This window comes from Pipistrellus kuhlii, unplaced genomic scaffold (assembly GCF_014108245.1).
Source record: "Pipistrellus kuhlii isolate mPipKuh1 unplaced genomic scaffold, mPipKuh1.p scaffold_m20_p_7, whole genome shotgun sequence".
NCBI classification, from domain to species: Eukaryota; Metazoa; Chordata; class Mammalia; order Chiroptera; family Vespertilionidae; genus Pipistrellus; species Pipistrellus kuhlii.
The window spans coordinates 25,458,988-25,464,707 of record NW_023425573.1 but is presented as its reverse complement, the minus strand read 5'-3'; the positions used below and the strand labels follow the sequence as shown (position 1 = coordinate 25,464,707).

The window sequence follows — 5,720 nt, the reverse complement described above, 5'->3', positions numbered from 1 at the left end:
TAGGCTCCATCCCGGGAGAGGCTGTGCAGGAAGCAGCTGATCAGTGATGCTCTCTCATTATTGATGTTTCTAACTTTCTCCCTCTACTTTCCTCTCTGAAGTCAATAAAAATATATTAAAATAGCCGAGACCAGTTTGGCTCAATGGATAGAGCGTTGGCTTGGGGACTGAAAGGTCCCAGGTTCGATTCTGGTCAAGAACATGTACCTTGGTTGCGGGCATATCCCAGTAGGGGGTGTGCAAGAGGCAGCTGATCGATGTTTCTAGCTCTCTATCTCTCTCCCTTCCTCTCTGTACAAAATCAATAAAATATATTTTAAAAAATATATATATATATTAAAATAAAATAAAAAACCTCACTCAGAAAGGTCCAGAGGTCTCACCAGACTCTAGAGGGGCCTGAGGCACAGAGAAGATGAAGAAACCTGCCTACCCTGCCCAGGGCATCTCCTGCCCCAACAGTCACCCTGCTAGCCCTCTCTTGGTGCGCTGTGTGTGACTGGCACCTTTTCTTGGCAGGCTGGCCACATGCTGCCATGTGTGGGGTCAGTGCTTGTGGTCCTCCTATTCCTTCTGGGCATTATGAGGTATAAGTGAAGACAGGGGCCATGCCCCAAATGGTTGCCAGAGAACCCCATGTGCCACTCCCTCTGGTCCCTGGGTCCCCAGGCCATGGACATGCGGTTTTGTCTGGCTCCTGATGAGGACTTGGGAGCAGGTTAGTGGCAGAGCACAGGACTGCACTGTGGAGCTAAAAGCATTTAAAAATATGTTTTTATGGTTTCAGAGAGGTAGGGGGAGGGAGAGACAGAAACATGAATGATGAGATAGAAACATTGATCAGCTGCCTGCGGCACACCCCCTACTGGCATCGAGTCGATAACCCAGGCATGTGTCCTCACCAGGAATTGAACCATGACCTTCTGGTTTGTAGGTCAACATTCCATCACTGAACCACACTGGTTGGGCAGGCCAAATGCATTTTTAAAAACAAATTATTATAGCTTCTCGGCCTTTTGGCTGAGATCCAATGTAGTATCTGTTCTTATCGGTTTAATGCCTGATATGTCCTCTATCTGAGGACAATATATTGAATGGGTTTTTGGAGCAAGGGAAAAATGTTCTTTGAATTGATAAATGAGCACATGAGACAGCATTGAGAAGTTGAAAAGAGAATGTGGTGAGAAGGTTCTCTTCCTCTCTGTCCCTTAGCCTCAAACTTTACCAGAGTCTCTTTCCTTCCAGAGCCATTCTCCACATCTACAGCTCAAATTAGGTTTCTTTTATTATTTAAAGACTAGGATATTAGGCACCTGCTCTGCACCTGGCTTTTTTATTTAACAATATTGTCTTGGAAATTGCTCCTTGTCTACATATAAATAGCTCCATCCTCCTTTCATTTCAGGTATTTATCTGGTCATTTCCAAGTAGGTTTTTTTTTGTTTGTTTGTTTCTTTTTAAAGAATGCCTTTCCACAGAAACAGGAGTCCTCAGACCTAACCAGAAATTTCAGGCTAACTCTTGGATTCATTTACTCACCTTCAAAATTCCAGGAATACTGGGTTAAATAGTTCCGTTTTCCTCTTAGGTAGATTTGCATTTCAAAAGGGGCCTCGCCCTAGTTGGTTTGGCTTGGTGGATAGTGTTGGTCTGTGGATGCCCGGGTTTTGGGCTGGATCCCCAGTAGGGGGTGTGCAGGAGGCAGCCGATCAATGATTCTCTCGCATCATTGATGTTTCCTCCCTCTCCCTCTCCCTCTCTCAGATCAATTAAAAAAAACAAAAACAAAACAACAAAAACCAACCACATGATAGAATTTGGGGCAGGAGGTGTGGTTGGAGTAGGTTGGTTTTTGGGTAGAAAACTATCTGTGGTGTCCCTGTTAGGAGCAGAAATAGAATATTAGGGACCAGCTATAATTATAAGTAATATTGACCATGCTCTATTAACTATGATGGTTCCGTTCTGATTAGAGGAAACACATTCTAACCTGGCTGAGTCTTGTACGCCCTGGGACAGGGTAGCTAACATTGGAATGTAGTCCATCCTCCTGTCCCGAGAACTGCCTGTCACTATGGGAAGATTTACAACCTCTTGGTTGAAACAATCTAGTCCCTAGTCCCAGAGGTACCTGCTCTTTACAACTCCCAGGCCCCTATTACCTGTTATCTGGTCCTTGGGTGCCTGGAGGGGTTAGCCCTCTGAAAACCCCTCTCCAGCCCGCATGACTTGTAACCTGTAATGATTATCCCGTGCCTACTTTCTTTCTCATGCCTGCAATTCCTACTTTCTCACGTAATCTTTGTCCTTCTACCCAATATAAGCAGCTGGTCTATGGACAGAGGCAGAGCAGATTTTTGTGGATGACCTGCTGCTCTCCTCTACTGCCGGAATTATTGGAATAAACGTGCATCTATGATTCAACCTTGTCTCTGCCTAATTGGCTCAAGTAGTGAGAGGCAAGGAGAGCTTTCTGGTTTTTACATCAGTGCTTGATGAGTCTGTTTAGTGTGAGTCAGTCCTGCCAAAAGGGATCCCCTCTTCCCACAGAGCTCAGGGCAGCACTTTAGAACATGGTGTATTCCCCAGAGTGAGTATCCACTTGCTCTCTCAGGCCAGCCAAGCCACTGCTTGTGAGATGCTGAAAGGCTAATTCCAGTGTAACACTGATTTTTTTTTTTTTTTGGGGGGGGGGCGTGAGGGAACTAGCAATCTGAATCTGTGACAACAGTCCCAATGTACATTCTTGATAACCTATAATTAAGTCATTGTCCCTTTCTCCACAACTGTTCTTGTAAGACCTGTTATCTAAATGCTCTCATTTTACAGAGGCCATAAACCATGACACAGCCCCCCCGAGGGAGGTTATCAGTGCTGGCACTAGGCCAGGCCCTTAGGTATGGTCTCAAGACCCCCAACACCTGGGGCATTTTGCAAAGCCTGTGAAAGGTTCAGAAGTATAATCCATATTTGGGGGACAAAGACACCAAAAGGTATAAAAGAAGGGCTTCCACCATATTGGTTTGCTCAGAATTTGAGAGGCAACCTCCTCTGAGTCTGCTGGTGAAATAAAGCTGTGTAACTCCATTTCTCTAAGCTTTGCTTGGTTCTTCTCTGAGCTATAACACTTGGACCACTTCGTTCAGCTGGAAGTGTATTGATGAGCCTGAGGGAGCAGTTTCCATTATATGTTTGCTTTATGTGAGAGAAATTCAGTTGCAGAATTATAGTGTCCTCAGGTGCACAGTGACCAGGCAGAGAAACACAAATCCATCCTGACCACCACCAACTGGTGTCAGAAGGTTCCCTCCTACCTGGAGGATGGCAGCACCAGTGTTTCTCCCTCTAGATTATAGGGAAACCCTTTTTCTCCATCCTCTTATATTGGGGGCTGCAAATTAACTGGCAAAATACAGATTAGCAAGAGAAAAGACAGATGCGTGTGCTTTTTAACTCCTCGCCCAAGGATATGTTTATTGATTTTAGAAAGAGAAACATCGAGCAGTTGCCTTCCACATGTGTCCCAATCAGGTATTGCCTTGATCGGGAATCAAACCCATTACCTTTTGGTGTACAGGACAATGCTCCAACCAGACCACACAGGCCAGGGCCAAAAAGACAGGTTTTTAATTCACATGTATGCAAGGGAATTGACAGAAAAATGTGATCAGGTAAGCCTTGTATGAAAGAAAGATTAGATATTACATTTAAAGCACTTAAACAGTATCTGGCACATAGCAAGTGTTCAGTTAATACAGCTAACCTCTCTAGAAGCAGTGGGTAGAACCAAATTTGTTCCCCCCTGAGTCATCAATTCTAGAGAGTTAGAGTTATGTTATCTTGATGCCTTACCTGAATATCCCCAGAGCATTTTCTTTCTTTCTTTTAAATTTTGACTTAAAATTTTATTTTTCAATTAAAGTTTACTAATACATTCAGTATCCTATCTAATAAAGAGGGGATATGCTAATTGACCCTCACACCATCTCAAAGATGATGGTGCCCACAGCCAATAAGGAGGGAATATGCTAATTGACTGTCCCTCCCTCAAAGATGGTGGCGCCCAGTCCTCTCAGACCCCCGCAGCCACCCAGGGCTGGCCCAAGGCACAGACAAGCCTTGGATGTTGGCTGCTCAGCTACCTAGGGCTGGACCCAGATGCAGGTAACCAGAGCCAACTGAGGCTTGCATTTCCAGCAGTGGCAGCAGCAGAGCTGTGATGGGGTGTCACCTTCCCCTCTGGGGGTCACCTCCTGCCCTGAGGGCTCCCGGACTGTGAGAGGGAGCAGGCCAGGCTGAGAGACTTCCCCTCAGTGCATGAATTTTCATGCACTGGGACTCTAGTTATTTATATTAGTTTCAGGTGAACAGCATAGTGATTATGCAATCATAGTCTTTACAAAGTTGTTCCCTTGGTATTTTAGGTACCCACCTGGCACCACACATATTATAATACTAGAGGCCTGATGCATAGATTTGTGTACCGATAGGGTCCTTCTGTCTGGTCTATGGGGATCAGGCCAAAACTAGCTCTCTGACATCCCCTGAAGGGTCCTGGATTGTGAGAGGGCACAGGCCAGGCTGAGGGGCCCCATTGGTGCACAATCGGGGCAGGGAAGGACCATGAGAGGGCTCCAGGGCGTGTCTGGCCTGTCTCACCCAGTCCTGATCGGCAGGACCCCAGCAGCAAGCTAATCTACCAGTCAGAGTGTCTGCCCCTTGGTGGTCAGTCATACTGACTGGTTGAAGGGTCAAACGAATAGTCAGACACTTTGCATATTAGGCTTTTATTATATAGGATTATTGACTATATTCCTTATGCTGCTCTTTACATCCCTGGGACTTTGTTGTGACTACTAATTCATAGTTCTTAATCCCTTCACCTTTTTATCCAGCACCCCAACCCCTTCTTCCCCCTAGCAACTGTCATCCTTAGCACTTTCCCCACCACTCAACCAGTTCTTTTCTTGTCTGAATTTCTACTAGATAGTGAATGGGACTGAGTGGGTTCCCATCACAGTTGTTCAGTGACTAACTCTCCAGGAATGCCTGTGGGGCAAATACATTTTAGGGTGTGTGAACATGGGGAGGGAGGAGCACCAGGTTTGGAAAAGTGAGTTAGGATGGTGGATTTTTCTGGCTTGGATCATTCTTCCATCCCTCTTTCCATCCCAAATCCACAAAACAGTTATTAGGATATGACTTGCCTTTGGGAGAAAAGCTTCCTGCACATTTGGCCCTTGGGTCCAGGAGGAATTGTGCTTGGGAAAACTGGCCAGCTGTAAGGCTACAGGGTGAGGCCAAGCTACAAGGACCAGAATAGAAAATCTAAATTTAAACCGTGTTTTGGAGGGTTCAAGGAGCCTGGGGCCTGTGGGTCCTGAGGCAGCTCCCTTCCAGGGGGATCTCTGTGAGGACAGCTCTAACTTCCTCCCTCTTTTTTCCTCCTTCCTCCTCCCTCCTGCCTCCTGCCTCCTCCCTGCTCCCTCCTGCCTCCTTCCTGCTCTCCCCTCCTTCTTGCTGCCTCCCTGCACCCTTACTCCTTCCTGCTTCCTCCCTTCTCTCTGCTCCCTCCTCACTCCTGCCTCCCCACTCCAGGAGTGGAAACTGTTTGGTTCTTGGCTCCGAGAGCTGGTTTCCTCCCAAGGAAATATTGTCTCACCGCAGCTGAGGCAGGATCTGCCCCTGGAATTTCCCTGCTGTGAAGAAACACCCGCTGC

At 46.5% G+C, this 5,720-nt stretch overlaps 1 pseudogene; it reads left to right on the top strand.

Moving 5' to 3' along the window:
• Window positions 1-1,000: 1,000 nt before the first annotated feature.
• On the top strand, window positions 1,001-1,124 carry LOC118710065 (annotated as a pseudogene).
• Window positions 1,125-5,720: the final 4,596 nt, after the last annotated feature.